General features: G+C 37.7%; 1 protein-coding gene across 1 annotated transcript in view; it reads left to right on the forward strand.

Moving 5' to 3' along the window:
* Window positions 1-16,019, forward strand: part of NUDT14 (nudix hydrolase 14) — a 58,480-nt gene that overhangs the window by 12,440 nt on the left and 30,021 nt on the right.

Genomic DNA, 16,019 nt, shown 5'->3' on the forward strand with positions numbered 1-16,019 from the left:
GCTTCAAATTCTTATCTATTTCTGAAAAAGTTGTTTTCCTTTGTGTTGCAGTGCATAATACTTGTTCTGTGTGTTCAGTGTGTGCAAAGTGCATTTGTGTATCATCTAGTAATTGCATGTTTCTTCTGGAACCTGCCCTCTCATTTTCCTCTCCTCTCCCCACTGTCAATTCCCTCACATTCCTCCCAGTCAGAACACAGCGTGTTTTTTAGTGTTGTGTTGTTGAGCTCATGCAAAAAAAAAGTGAAGCAAAAAGGTGTGCATTGAAAACAGTGTTTTCACTGAAACTACGAGCCTCATTTTTTTAAACCAGATGTTTTTTCTGATCTCATGCTGCATGTGATCAAGGTGCACATTTAGTAAGGAAATACAAATAATTCTTTTTATAGAGTAAAAGAATTCCTCAGTAAGCTGATAAAGCACAATATCCATCTTCAGATTTCAAAAATATTCAGTGTTGTATAATTTTAATTCACAAGTTCTTTCTGGAGTAAAACAGCTACACCTATGCAGGATCCGGACTCTAGATCTGATTCTGTGAAATGTAGGCTCCCAAAAGCCTAATATGTGATGACTGCAATTACTGGATTTTCTGCAGATGATGAGGCTTAGAAATGGTTTGTTTCATCAAAAAGCATGACATTATTTGAGTGAAATCTCTAAGTTTTTCATGATGTACGAGATCATTTAAATAGGGAGTAAGAGTATTGACTATCCCATCAACTACATAGAAATTGGTCACTTGATGTTATTGTTTTAAGAATTATTTTCAATGATATTTGTCATTTTAGATGATGTTTTAATTAGCTGTAATGGTTATTTGTGAACTTAAAACAGATGCAGCATTTTGGTTTGCTGCATAAAAAGATTCTAGACAATAAGTGGGTCTGGGCTGATACTAAGTTCCTTGGCATGAATTTTGGTAACTTTGTGAAATTCCAGCCTTGCTGGATAAAATGATATTTCAGTTTTTCTCATTGATGAGGCCAGGTCCCTTACATTGTTTCTATTCAGTCCTAGTTTGAGCAAATTCAAAAGCAGTTTGAGTAACTTTATTTCTTTTTTTTTTTTTTTTTTTTCTTTCTTTTTTTTTTTTAAATTTAGTAGGTAAGCTGATTGGAGTAGCAGCAGCTCAGTGGTTCTTAACCAGAAATTATATATTGTGACACACTGAGCTGGAAGTCAAGATGGGATAAAAATTGGGGAAAACAGTAAATTCGTGTGTTGACTATAACATAGAGTAACTAAAAAAATAGTAAGGCCGTGATGCTAGCTTTTGTATATATCCAGAACAGCTGAAATAAACTATCAGTGTTGACTTTGTTTAGTTTCATTTTGGCTTCAAGACCTACCTTTGTTATCATTATGCCACTTAAACTTGTTGAGCTTTTGAAGCAGCAGGATTAGAAGAAAAAAATTTGCTTTCAAAAATCAAACTTTTTGCAAATCTGCCTTAGAATTTCATCTGTGTGTCTGCACTTAGCACTCTGCTTTCAGCGTTGTAACATTTCTGACACTTCAAAATACAGGGCACAGGCAATTTCTGCCTTAATTTGCAAAGCTGTGTTGCTCTTCAGATTGACATTTCCACAGCACTGCAGTTTGTACAGCCTAAAATTTTATCTGTAACTCATCTGATTAGTACTGTTCAGATAAATTAAAAAACAGTATGAGATTATTTCATGTAGTGTTAGGACAAGGGAGAATGACCTTTAATGGAAAGAAGATAGATTTAGATTAGCTAAGAAGATAGATTTAGGTTAGCTATTAGAAGGAAACTCTTGGCTGTGAGACTGGTGAGGCACTGGCACAGGTTGTCCAGGGAAGTTGTGGGTGGATGCCCCATCCCTGGAATTTTTCGAGGCCATACTGGATGGTGGTTTGAGCAACCTGACCTGGTGGAAGGAGTCCCAGCCCTTGGAAGAGGGTCCGGAAATTACTGATCTTGATGGGCTCTTCCAGCCCAAATCCTTCTTAGTATTGGCTTCCTATTCAGTGAAACCAATCACTAATCATTAGTACAGAAATTACTGCTATAGTATTTTAAGGATAGCTCCACCAAATCTGAAGCACTAATGTCTTGTGATTGTTTCTGTAACCCACCCTTATTTCTTATCAAGGAGAGGTGGTTGACCTTCAGTCTGGAAAACTCTGTTTCTTTTTATCTCATTATTTTCTCTTTGATCTGTCTAGGAGTTCAGACCTCTTGACAGAAATCTGACAGGACTCATGGGAACATATGAGCCTCCCTAGAGCAATATGGGACACTCCACAGAGAAAGATTCATTTGTTAAAGTAATAATATAAACATCAAGATTCTAGTGTAAGAATTACATTGGATGGTGGAAGAACAGAGATTTTTTATCACACCTAGGGGCTGAAAAAAGTCAGGGGAACTATTTCACTAAAAGGAAAAATTGTCAGGGTATTTGCTTTTGAAGTATTTTGAAAAAAACTAGATGAATGCCAGTTGGCATTGTGTTTTCCCTCCTCTCTGTACAGTCTTCTACAGCCCATAGGATAGAGCAGTGTCAGGCCTTCCTGTCCTGCACTAAGTGGGATGATAAACCACACCCAATAGTTGTGCCTTGGGGAGAGGATGAAAGGGAGAAGAAACAACTTTCTGCACTATATGTTATATGTTATATGTTATGTTATATGTTATATGTTATATATACATTTTAGTGAGAAAAGTGTGTCTTGCTCCTGCAAGGGAAGGTGTGTAATTGCCTGTAGTAGTTGTGAATGTTGAATCTTCATTCTCAGACCAGCCCTGCTGACCCACTGTGGGGTGAACTTGGGACCTTCATTCTTTGTCTAAGATTTTGGCTCTTCCGTATATGCTGGGTTCCTGCTGTTGCATGCTCAGAATGAAGTCGCAGAGCTTAAAGTGTCTTGGTATTCTACTGAAGGAGCCAACAGAAGCAGCCAAGGAATAGTTTTAACATACTCACAGGATTCAGTATGGCTGAGAAGATATGCTCAAAATCCTGGGACCCTGTCTGTGAACATACTTGGGGAAAGTGGTAGCCTTGAGTTCCTGTGGGATATTTGGTATATAGGACGTGTCCTCCCCTGCTCTTACTTCACCATGGAGGCACACCAGAGCTGCACCTGGCTTTGTTCCCAACTTTTTTGAGTCTCAGGATGTCCCAAGTGCTGCCTACCAACCTTAGTCAAGCTTATTAATGCTGGATCTTTGTTGGCAGGTAACAGCCTGGTGTGTGAGGCAGGGTGTGTAGTTCATTGAGCTGTATTTGCTGCATTGATTTGAATGCTGCATCAGAAGTATTTTGTCCTTTGGGAGTTATATATATAAATGAATAAATTTGTTAACTATTTTAAAATCATACTCACGTGATCTGTGATATTTCTTATCAGGTGCATTAGGAAAACCAAGTAATTTGGCAGTTGTGCATGACGGATTGTTTTCTGTGTTGTTTGGGGTTTTTTTTAAATCAAATTTTAATGATACAACAGTCTATGGACAAGGTTTTTCCTTATCAGCATTGTGCTTCAGGTGACACAGTCAGTAGTTGGGATTTTTTTTTAAATTAGAGCAGTATTCATCAGCTGCATAGTTTTTGAATGCAGATTTAATATCTGTTTGAATGTGGAGTGGCCCAGTATTGTGGTAGAAGCGGGATAGTTTTATTTTCCCGCTGGCTCTTTGTCAGCCAGAAAAGATTTTAATCAGATCCCATATAAGTTGCAGTGGATTGTTAGAATGACTAAAGAGGTAATGAGAAATATTAGACAATTGATGGTGGTGATTAGCTTTTGGCTGAAGTACCAGTGGCAACTTAAACTGTGGTTTTATGATGTTGTCAGTGTTGTTTTCCTGAATGACATAGCAAAACTAATGATGAAAGGACAGTTTCTTTCCTTCCTCTCTTGGATGAGGGTCATGACCTAGGGTAGCAAAGAAGAAAAAATTATGGTTGTAGGCGTAGTGGTTGCCTTGGGACTGATGATTTTAAGATTCATTTACTCCTTCTACCTACTATACTTGTGTTTGCTTCTCTCCCTGCTGTGCCTGCAGAGATGAGGTGAAAGCCCTAAATCCCAGCAACGTCAGGGGCGTGAATCTCTCTCTGAGTCAGAGATCCCACATGAGGCTGTGCTGTACCAGTAACTAGCCATGAGTCGTGGGAATGTGATGTGGACCAAAGCAGTGTTTGTCCTGTGTGTAGCATTTGGACAATTCTCTTCCTAAGGGTTGAAAGGTTTTTTGGACTGATGCATGCACAGGATGAGTGCAGGAAGGAGCTCAAGAATGTTCAGTGAGAATTCTCATCAACTGTGGGGTCTCGAACTTGCAATGGGTACTTTATATTGAATTTCACTCTGTTTTGAAACAGCTACTACAGACAGACATGATTGATATAGGTATGCTATGATGAGTGCAGAATTATTGCCCCTGCCTGTCATTAAATATCACTAGTCTGAAATTTCAGTCAGGCCCTTTATCTTGGTAACTCGTCAAAAGCAGCAGCTGCCAGTGGACAAGAGAAGAAGGAAACAAGTTTTCTGGAAATGTTCTTAATTCTTCTGGTCTCTCTAAAAAGAAAAATTAAAAAAACACATTCACACAGTTATGTGTGTCTCAGTAAAATTTAGAAGTTTGAAAAATGTTGTCTTTTGTAACTTAGAAATTTAAGTGCCATTTTCCAAAGGAATTTTCAGGAATCAGTCTCAATTTCACTAACACTTCCTCAGGTGGTAGAGCAGAAATAATTCTGTAATTCAAGAAAAATACTGCAGGTAAGGTCCCACCACAGAAATTACATTATTCAATAAAGATGTTTAGATGCAACTGGGGGGTTCTGGCATTTGGCTGAAATTGCAGTGGTCCAGAGTAAAGTCTAAAATCAATTCTTCCATCTTTCTAGTGAAGGTCTTAAAGATGAAGGTTATTGAATGCTAAAAAGTGCTTTCATAAATCTCATATTTTGAAGATATTAATGAAATATTATAAATTTGGAGTAGGGCTGTGAACCCATGTCTGTGTTCCCCAAGTTAATTTATTACTGAACTACAGAGGCCATGCTTGTTTGTTTGTTTGTTTCCAACTGCAACAATGTGCAACCATTTATACAAATAAGGAAAACTACAGGAAAAGTACTGAAGCACAGAACACCTCAGCAGCCTTTGGTTGAGGTATTTTCTTGGCTTTTATTCTCTGAGCTGGAGGCAGCAGATCTGCCTCCTGAACCTATGTTTCTCACTCAGCCTCCTGTTACAGTTACTGCAAATTATGTGAGATTTTTTCTTAAACAATAACAGAAAAATATTGGTAAAAGATTAGAGAAAAGGCCTTTGTTGGCAAGGTGTTCAGCAACTGTGGGTACAAGTGTGAGATGTGCAATACATCTATTTGAAAGCACAGCACTTATTTACAATAAAGTATTTTGCCGTCACATCCTTTCCAAATGATATTATCTCTGTTAAAACTTATTTTGTTATAAGGAATGTATTTCTTACCTACATCCAGTAGTAAGTTTCAAGTTTTATGTATTCCTATAGTGTTCTGGAAAAAATAGTGTAAGTAATTTTGTAAATATGGAAGGTGTATGTTCCTTTTATCCCTGAAACATAAGAAAGTGTGTTACAAACTTCAAAGGGAAAACACAGTTTAGTGAACATGGCAAAATACATGAAGCAAAATTTAATAACATAACAGGAATTTATGTATAAGAACAGTTGAATATTCACTTTAAATTTTATCATTTGTATCCAGTGACAGAGGAGTCTGAAGACTTTACCTGTTAGCAGTTGGTTCCTTTGTACAGAATTGGATTTAACTTCATACTAGGAAATCCCCATCCGGATTTCAATTTACAACCTTAAATTATATGCTGATTTAGCAGTAAAATGATGTGAGAAAAGTCTTAAATTTGACCTTCGTGCATCTTGTGTTTCTCAATGTCCTTATTCTTTGTCGTATAGATTTCAGTGCACTGCTGTGGATTTGCCTTGGAATAAGGCTTGTTTGATCTGTACATGCAATTGTTCCTCATAAGTATGTGTATTAAAAACAGAAAAACAAGGTGAGAAAGGAGATTTGATTTAATTTACTGTACTTATAGATGCTTAATTCTCCTGTTTTTTTAAATTTCATTCAAATGAAAGCGATCTTAATGATAGCTGAATGCCAAGGTAAACTGCAACAACTCCATTGTTGAAAAGTACACACAAGAAAACAAACTGTGACCTGAAAAGTAAACTTCCAGAGGATTATAGGAGAAAGTTTACTTACACATCAGGTATCTTAGTTGTAATTGTTCTGGCAGTTGATGTACATAAAATGAACAAAGTGGCTTGGCCCAGTATTGTATTAACAGTTGAATAAATTAATGCATTCTCCTTTGTTTATTTTACCTCCCAAAGTGTGAAAAAATTGCACCTTTGAACAGTACTCTATTGCTGTAACCATCTGTTTGCAGTTTCATTACACACTCCTACCAGAATAACCTTCTCTTTGAAGAGAAAATTGATATGGGTTGTAAAAATTACGGTCTCTGACCTTAGGTTTTATGTCCCTTTAGGTATCCCTGGTGTGGTCTGCACTGGTACATATTAAGGTTTCTTAAAGAAGTACCTTTATATCTTCCAGTTAATTTCAGATAAGAAGCCTGTGCATCAAAGAGTTGGCTGTCACACACAGGTGAGCACCCCAGTCTCTTATTCAAGCCTTAAAATGAGCTGAGGGAGACCCCAGCAACTTGTTCCTGCCCTGCCCAGAACTGCTGTGTCAGCTGGGGCTGGCATGATGTCCTTTAGTGTAAATGATGTTTTGTCTCCATGGACTTCACTAGCTCAGTCTTGCTTCTGTTATTGTTAATATTGTCAATTAAAGCCAAATAGCAGCACAAGTATTTTGCTTCAGGTAGAACGTTCACTTTTAATTCTGTTAAAATGTCATCAGTTTGTGTATTTTTGGGTGCATACTCCACAAAGGCGCTAAACTCAGTCGTTTCCAACCGAAAAACTTGAATAGGGAAGTTAAAAACTGAAAAATGCCATTATTTATAATCATGATGCTTTTCAAATAAACACTCTAGATAGTTTAGTAATGAAATATTACAAGCTTTGTTTAAAAAGCAAACATTCCCCCCCTTCCTCTTGAGCTTAAACAGTGGCTTGTTTAAAAAACCCAGTAAAATTCCATAACACTTAAACTCTTTTGAAGTAGTTTTTCGACATCAGCAAGTAATTCTGCAAATTGCTTTTGAAGATGAGGCTTCATTTACTCCAGCGTGTGCAGTCTGATGGAGTGGATTAGTGGGTGTGGACTGAAATGGTAATTTAGGCTTTTTTGTGTGCATGTGTCTCTCTGTAAAACGCTCCCTATTATCAGACACATCTCTGTCCTCCTGGAGTACTTGTGAGTGGACCAAGGCTGTTCTATTTAATAGTCACTGCTGAAGACTTGCAATCCGTATGGTGGCATTGCGTTCACGTTGACTAACAATTTTTCATTACTAATTTTTCACTTTCATTCTACTGAGTAATTTTTTTCAGCAGGGTTTTTTGTGTGTGTGTGTGTTGGTTTTCTTGGCGGGTTTGTTTTTTTTTTTTTTTGGGGGGGGTGATTTTTTTGGGGTTTTTTTTTGGTTGGTTAGTTTGGGTTTTTTTGGTTTTTTTTTCCTAGAGAAAAGAAAAATTAATTAGGCGAGTTCCCAGAACCAGCCCACACAAATATCAGTAGTGGAGTAAGAGTAGTGTAAAGATATGCAGGTGGAGTAGGAAAATGGGCAGCCTGGTTTTTGTTTGTCATACACTATTTTGGGACTCCACCCCAGGACAGAGTGGATTCTACTTTGTATTTGAATTAGTAGTTATGTAATAAGATAGCCCAGCATAAGACTGTTCCCTAACGCTGAAATGGAGATTCAAAAGGGAAAAAAAAGTTACTCTACTAATGCGAATTGAAATAATTTTATTGATTTTAATATTTTTTAACTGAGTTGCATGGTTTTATGCTAGCTGAAAGTGCTTCCTTTCATTTTGAAAGATAATGTAGAACTTTATATGAAGTCTGTAATTATATAAAAAGAAGACAGCATTCTCCCTGCTTGCTACAAATCAAACCTTTCAAGTAGACAAAAAAAATTATGATAAGTCATTATTTCAAAGAGATTTCAAAGGAGTCTATTCAAGACAGGGTTTTTCTTTTAGATGAAAAAGTTGAAAATTAAATGTCCTTGAATTTCTGACTGTTCATTTGCACTTTTTTTTTTTTTTTTTTTTTTTTTTTTTTTTTTTTTTTTTTTTTTTTTTTTTTTTTTTTTTTGTGAATGAAGATTTTTAGATACAGCATGGCAGGTCTTTAGCTTCTGTAAACAAAAATCCACCCCACTGACTCATTAACCCAATAAAAATATTCAACAGGAAGCAATGAAGCTTTTAAAATGTATTGAATTGGTATTGAATAGGTATTTTATTGTCATTTGGAGAACTTCAGGAGTCCAAACTTGCTTTAGCTGTCTATCTCAGTTTGATTTCTGTTCTTTAAAAAATTCCAAACTTTGTATTTTGAGGGTGATTTTATTATTATTATTATTATTCATTTAATCGTTGTATGTGGCATATGCTGAAAATACTATGAAAAATGTTCACACAATTCAAGGTCATCTGGTGACTAATTGTCTTTGATAGTGAAGGGAAAATATTAAAGTCCTGAGTTTGTCCTGGAAGTGCAGTTTCTGTGGACACATCGTTGTGGGCACCGAAAACATTTTGTATTGATTCTCTAGAACAGAGAATTCCAGCATTAATAATTCAGCTGACAAGAAATGGTTTACATTAGGTTATCAATGCTCATATGTTGCCACTGAAAACTGCTATAGATGTGACAGCAGGTTCCATTAGGCTGAAAAAAGAAACGTAACAAGGAAACCTCAACTGATAGCAGCACTTCTTCAGTAGTGAGTGGAGAAAGGAAGGGAAAGGTTCATTTACAGAGGGATGAGGACATCACTTTTATGGCTTTGCTGTAGGAGAAGTCCACTCTTTTTTACCCAGAATCTGGGACTTGAGAAACAGCAGCTAACACACCTTTCCTGTTGTAGAACCATATATTTTATAAACCAAAAAGTTCTGAATTACTGAGTTGTTTTTATTTCAGATTTATCTCTTGGCAGCTGTTACTGGTCATAAAAAGGTGAATATGGCTGAAAACATTAAGCTGAGACCACTTAAGAAAATAAAGGTGGCAGGAGGCAGCTGGAGCTGGCTGTGTTGGTGCAGAGTTTTGTCTTCATGAGTCAGTTACCTCAGTCCCCAGGCACACTGCTCGTGTGGATTAACCTAAAAAACCCCATCTAATAAAATGACAAGTTCGGTGTTCTCTTGCTATGGAGGTCTGGGCAGCAAGTAGACACCTCCACAGGAGAATGCATGATGAATTTCCAGATAGAGGCATTGCTCTGCACATTGATACTCAACTGTGTGAATACATTTGTAGAAGGTTGGTTGAACATGAAAGTAAGTGCAATAGAAAAACGAGTTTTACGCTTTTTGAAAGAAAAGCATAACCCTCAAACCTTTAAAAAATTTTTGAGAGCAGTAAAAAAGCAAAAAAATTGATTATTCCTCTAGGGACTTTTACTGCTTTGGTCCATGTAAATCATTAAACAGGGACCTCACTCTTGCTTGACTTTGCTGAATCTAGTTTAGGACCGTTATTTGCCAATTAATTATCTGTTTTTCTGTACCTATAGTATAGTTATTTTATTACATGAAGAATGCTCATTATATGCTCCTTTGCATTAAGGACATTAACTGCTTTTGAGTCTTAGAAGTGTGGAAACAGAGTAAATGGAGCAATGAGGACCGAGTTATTTTTATGTTTTAATCCTTCAACTTCTCCAGTTGGATTTTTTCACAGATCTGGAACATTTTCTTCTTGAGTGACTGCTTTAAACCCAATCCAAATGGTAGAGACTGGGGGATCATGGCTGTTGTTAGTCATTTTAACCCTCATAACTAGTGCATGTAGCTTATCTAAATCATAGTGTATTTGTCATTTTTCTTAACTGCCTCTATTTGTTTACATCAACAAATGTCTGGGCTCTAACTGAACTGTAAGATCATTGAACAGGAACTGTTCCCACTATATGTGTTTCATGCCTTTCACAATGGGTCGCCAAACCTCATGTTGTCTCTTCTGTAATGTAAACAGAAAGAAGTTAATCATTGTCACGGACAGATTTCTTTTCTTTCTCTTTTAGTGGTATATGTGATGTTAATTTGCTTATTTTGGACATATGTCTCCTGCATTATAAGTGATCTGCCTGCATGGCCTATTACCTTGCTCTTCAAAAATACGTAATACAAGGTACAAACTGTTCTACTGAGGTGGTTTTGGTGTAACTTTACACTTCTTGACCACTTAGACTTTCTCTGCCCAAGCAGAAGTTTTCTGTGGATAAACATGGGAGATGACATAAGGCATTGCCTTTAATTTGCTCACTTTTTAGATTATTAAATACTTGTTTGAGGCAAATAATATAGGAGAAGCTTTAAGTAGATTTTGGGTAAAGATAATTTCTCTTTCATTTGCATGTTGTCTGTCCAGAGCTCTTTTCAAGGAGTCATCAAATAAGTGACAATTCAATGTAAATTTTTTGTTGTTGAATAAATCGCCCAACAGAGTAACTACAGGAAATCTGTTACTGTAAACCTGTGTGTGGATGATTTATTTTATGCACCCATGTGTGATACTGTGAAAAAAATTATTACACAAAGTTAAGGGAAGCATTTAGAGTGGCTTTGTGGGTGTTCTTTCACTTGTTACACCAACATGTTTCCGGTTTAATCTTTAGAATAAAACTCTTAATAAAATCTAAGAAGAATAAGCCTTTTATTGCACATGTTTAAAACATAAATGTAATGTGGTTTGTCTGTAACTGTTTCAGAAACTGTCAGTTAATTCTTTTATACATAAGCAAGGCAAACCTCTCTGTGCAGCTGCAGGACTTGAGCGCTGGTTCGATGTGATCAGAGGCAGATCAGTGCCCAGAGAAAGCTCAGCCTTTTTCCCAGGTAGCCAGCTATGACATAGTGCTTCTATATTATGAGAAATAGTGAATATTTTTTCCCATTTACCATCTCAGTGTGATTCATGGTTTTACAGACTTCTGCTGTGTCAGCCCTTAGTGTGACGCTGTACCAAGGTTGCCATAAGCTCCATGTCATGGACTACAGTATCCCTGTCCTTTCTCTTCCTCAACTTGAAACTCAGTAGCATCTTATAACTGGACTACCACAGCTCTAATTCAATTAAATAATTTATAAAAAGGATCACATTCTTTGGGAAGATTCTTGGAATGATCCTTGAGGAAGGGCCTATACCTCTCCCTCTGAAATTGTGCTTTAGGACTTACTCCTTCCATTTGAAAAAGCTGCATCTGCAGAGAAATTGTGAGTCCCAGGAGGGCTGTACAGCATAGCCAGACTGAGGGGGTTGGTTTGTTTGGGTTGGGGTTTTTTTGAATGCCCAGGATGGTATCAGTCTAACAGTGATGAGTACTGGTACCTGTGCAGACACATTACCTCATGTAAGAGCTGGTTCAAGAGCTTCTTAGGTGGGAGACTTGAGAGGACTGGCATGGGCACTGTTCTCAAGGAAAAGGAGGAAGGCTCTGAAGCTGTCCTGAGTGAAGAGTGGAAACTCCCAGTGGCTTGTGTCAGAGCATGTCCAGGGTCTGACATGTGGAGCATACCCAGTATCCCCCCACAGTCAGTGCCAAAGAATGTTTCTTTCTACATCATTAGCACAGCAAGTCCTTTTTCTCTTCTTTATTGGCCTGCCTGGGCTGTCTTAGGCGAGTTCCTCTAGCAAGGAAGAGTTAGCCTTTAGGCATTCTGGCAGTGATTTGACCTTGTTTTTCGGATATTTTATTGCCCCAGGTAGTGGACGAAAGCGAAGGACAGCAATATCCCTGGCACAGTGATTCTTAAGGCATTTTAGCCAGAGGGCATGTGGCAAAATGAATGCTATTTTGATAGGCTGCAGACAAGTCTAACTTATCCATTACACACAGTGTAATTATGGCACTGAGTTGGTGCAGGAAGAGTCTTAGGAAAATTATGTCATGGGTGGTAGAAGCAGCTCTGTGCAGGTAGGAGTCACGTCTGCTGAACTTGCAGCCACTGTCAACACCTGTCTAGCAGAGAGCACTTGGCAGTGCCTGGTTGTCCTGGAATTACTTGAACCAAAAGGCATTGAGTCTCCTTGTGCAGACTGTTGAGCTGGGAGCGAGCTGCTGTTAATTCTCATTAAGTTATCAGTGCCATCACCAAGTCAGTCTTACAGACAATATGGTCTTGTGACACACTTTGCACATTCAGGTAGTACAGAAATAGCTATCTGCACTTGGCTTTTAGAGTTGAGGGAGAGGACTGGATTTAGGGTGCCTTTTGAGGCACTGTCTTTTGCCACCCTTCAGTGCCTTTTGCCAGACTTGGAAGAGTGCTCTGGGGAAGCATTGCTGTGTGCTTTCTCTGTTCTTAAATTTTAGAGACAGGTTGCCAGGCAAGATGGACATCTCGTCTGACCTGGTATGGCTTTCTTATGCAATTAGTACTTATGTAAGTGATCTGTCTTCTGTGTAATGTGAAACAAAGTTGTCTCGCATGCTGCCTCTCCTGGAATACAGCTTTATTAATTTACACATACTATATGCACTAGTTGAGTGTTGCAACATCACAGAAGCTGATCACTGAGCACAGAACTAGAGTGTGATTACTTTGTGATTAAAGATTTACCAAATCGATTTTGTCTTACCCAAGGTTGTTGCGGTATCAGAACTGCTATTCTGAACTGATTAAAACTAGTGTAAAATACTTCTGATGTACTTATCTTTATAAACATCCCAAGACACCTTTCCTTTTTAAAGAATAATTTTTAAATCTTTCTCAAATGTCATAAAATAATCCTTTCTCCTTCCTGTCTTAAGTGTTTAGATCTCCCAGCAATCATTGATACTCAGTTCTCATAGCATTGAGAGATACTGTGAGAGATACTGTGATTGTTCCTTATTTGACATTGGAGAATGGACTACTTGTAATAATGCAATTACATATGCTTGTTAAAATGAAAAATGTAAGGATTTGAGAGAGCCTTTGTGTTTCACAAAGATACTTCTCTTTTTCAGGAATGATGTTGACCACTGATACCTTTAATATTGCAGCTATCTATAACTGTGGTGATAGCAGAGCAGAGCTTTGTCAAAGACCAGGATATATAGAGTGGAACAATTTAACAAGTAATCAGAGCCACTTGGCTTTTAAAATCATGAATCTTGATCAGTTCAGCAAGAAATACTTTTGTCTCAAAGATAAGATAGAGATACTACATGTAGCTTGATATAGTTGGTTAGAAGCTGGCTGGAATTAATGTTCTGTAAAGTATGTAAACCAGCATAAGAACCATTGGTAACTGTTTACATGCTATTAATAATTAGCAACCTTCCTACCAGTCTGTTAGGAAAGAACCATGCATTGGGTACAATAGAAACTCAACTCCATTCGGTTGGGTTCAAATTACATTAGACTTCGACAATGGGGCATGAATGGGGCTCATTTGAGTTTCTGCCACTGTAAACAAAGAGATGTTGGAATGTTTCATTTGTTTATTGATTTATTTATTTGGACAGGTGCAACTTGATCATATGAAATAATTTTTTAATTGAAATATAGGCCAAAAATATCTTAGTAAGCATTGTCCAGTCAGGGTATATGATACTAACCAATGTCTTGACTCAAATTAATTTAGCCTGTGCTTGGTTTTAAATTTGAGTCTTAGACTAATCAAATCATGTTCTAGACAAAGTGCTTTACCTGAGCTTAGAAAATAGAAAATACAGATTTTATTTTCTGATTAATTTCTTTTTAGGTACTAAGTTCCCTCTTTTACTTTCTGCTAAAAATTATGTACACATCTGTGAGGTAGGCTCTGTTAGTGGTAATAGAACTCATCCTTGGGAAGAGGTCATTTAGCTCTGATGGATCCCATCTGTATGAGGATGATTCTCTAGGGTGTAATTTTCCTCAGCTATTTGAAACCCTCTCATAAGTGCTCCAAAGCAATCAGGTTCTATAATTTGCAGGATGATGGCAAGAGGAAAGAGCCAGGAAGACTGTTGGTGGGATTGCATGTTAGAATGCAGTATCACAGGACTAACAGCCTAAATTAATGCAAGGAGAGACTTGATTCAGGCTTTTATTTTTTGGCATCTCCAGCAGCTGGACATCCACACTTCTCCAAAGTGGATACTACAAAGGGAGAATGGATGATGCACCAAATTGTGATATGATGCAGGGGAGGGTTGAGACTAGAGAAACAATATGAAGTTACATGCAGAAGACATTACCCTTGGTACAATGTTTTCCTATTCTTTTGTGTTAAATGGAAAATTGTTCAGCAATCTGCTAACAAATCCCACAAATACTGTGCTTACAGGTAGAAATAAACCTACAGAAAGATTGAGCTGACCTTGCACATTTAATACTTGCCATTATCTTAGCATGGAACACAGGCCATGCTGCAGCTCTGTGTTGTATCGGAGTCCTATCAAAGTTGTTCCTCTGTCTCTCACCTGGTGGAATGAATTGGATATACACTCAGGTTTGGAAGCAATGTCTTTAATATTTCAGTTTACACTGAGGATTTGCTGGTTTTATTTCCCTTTCTCTACAACTTTATATTGCATTTAAATAAAGACAGGGGCTTCTCCTGTAATGCACACGTTTGATTCCTGTCAGTGCTAACAGAAGGTATGTGCAGACACCAATGGAAGTACGGATTAATGTTTCTCTTGAGGTGAACAACTGTTTATAATTAGAGTTGTGGGAATGAAGAAAAACCCAGCTAGCAACCAAACAGTCCCTCTTCCAAAAAGCTTGATAAACTCATAAAGCTCAGGGGCTTAATCTCTGAACCAGAGTGCTTGTTATCTAATCCCCACCAGCTGTTGTGTACTTGGTAGCCATGACATCTGTAATAGAGCTGAAGGGCCCATCTATATTGGTTGGCACCTTTACCCACCAACTGAACTTGATTCTTCTCTCATTGCTCACATTTACCTGCTTTAAATCATTAACCAGTTGCTCAGGGTTTGATCATCCATTTAACCATACTTTATAATAGAAGTCAAGTGCTGCTTTTCACATTGAGCATATTTTAGGTATGTAGGTCTTCAACAGGTCTCGTTTTTGTATTGCTAATAAGAAAAAGGTATCAACCACAAGAATTTCCTCTGGTTTCATACTGGTTCCTAATGTAGACTTAAAATTGACCTGGGAGTGAAATCTTTTGAGTTGTATTTGAGCTGAAAAACACCACCACACTTCCAGTAAACAGAGTAAAGAATTACATGCCTCTCCATTAACTGACGTGTATGAATTGCTACAGATAGCTATAGAAGGTATAATATAAATGTAAGCAAGGTGCATGAATTCATTATAACTGTGAAAGAACACTTGTTTTCAGAGATCACTATCAGCTGTGCTGTAGTGGATATTGTATTTGAAGCTGGCAGAGGAGAGGAAAAGGCCCATCTTGAGAAAATCAGCCATTTTATGTCTCCCAGTTCTTGAGTGAGTGCTGTGGTTTCAATTCTGCTGTGAGCCAGTGCCCTCAGCACCACCAGCAGTGCAGAGGAATACCTGCTGTGTGGAGTGGAGTGTGACTCCTTCATGTCAGGTGTGGATAAAACTCCTAATTTGGTCCTTTCTAGGGGTTAGAGGGAAGGTGTCTTGTTCTTGGATCCCATGTTGGTTTAGTTAGGGGGTAAATTCTGAGCTGTTCCCAAGGTAAGAACATTTCTGGAACTGGAAGAACATACGTGTGGGTTATTTTTCTGGTTAAAACAGATGCTTATAGCTTCCTGGTACCATGAATGGTTAGATTGGGCAGCTGAAGGCAAAAATTGGGCCTGAAGGCTGCAATAAACATATGCTAGCTGTCATCAAAATATTGTGGGTCTGAGGTTTTGAATTGTCCTAAGACA

Source organism: Sylvia atricapilla, chromosome 6 (assembly GCF_009819655.1).
Source record: "Sylvia atricapilla isolate bSylAtr1 chromosome 6, bSylAtr1.pri, whole genome shotgun sequence".
NCBI classification, from domain to species: domain Eukaryota; kingdom Metazoa; phylum Chordata; class Aves; order Passeriformes; family Sylviidae; genus Sylvia; species Sylvia atricapilla.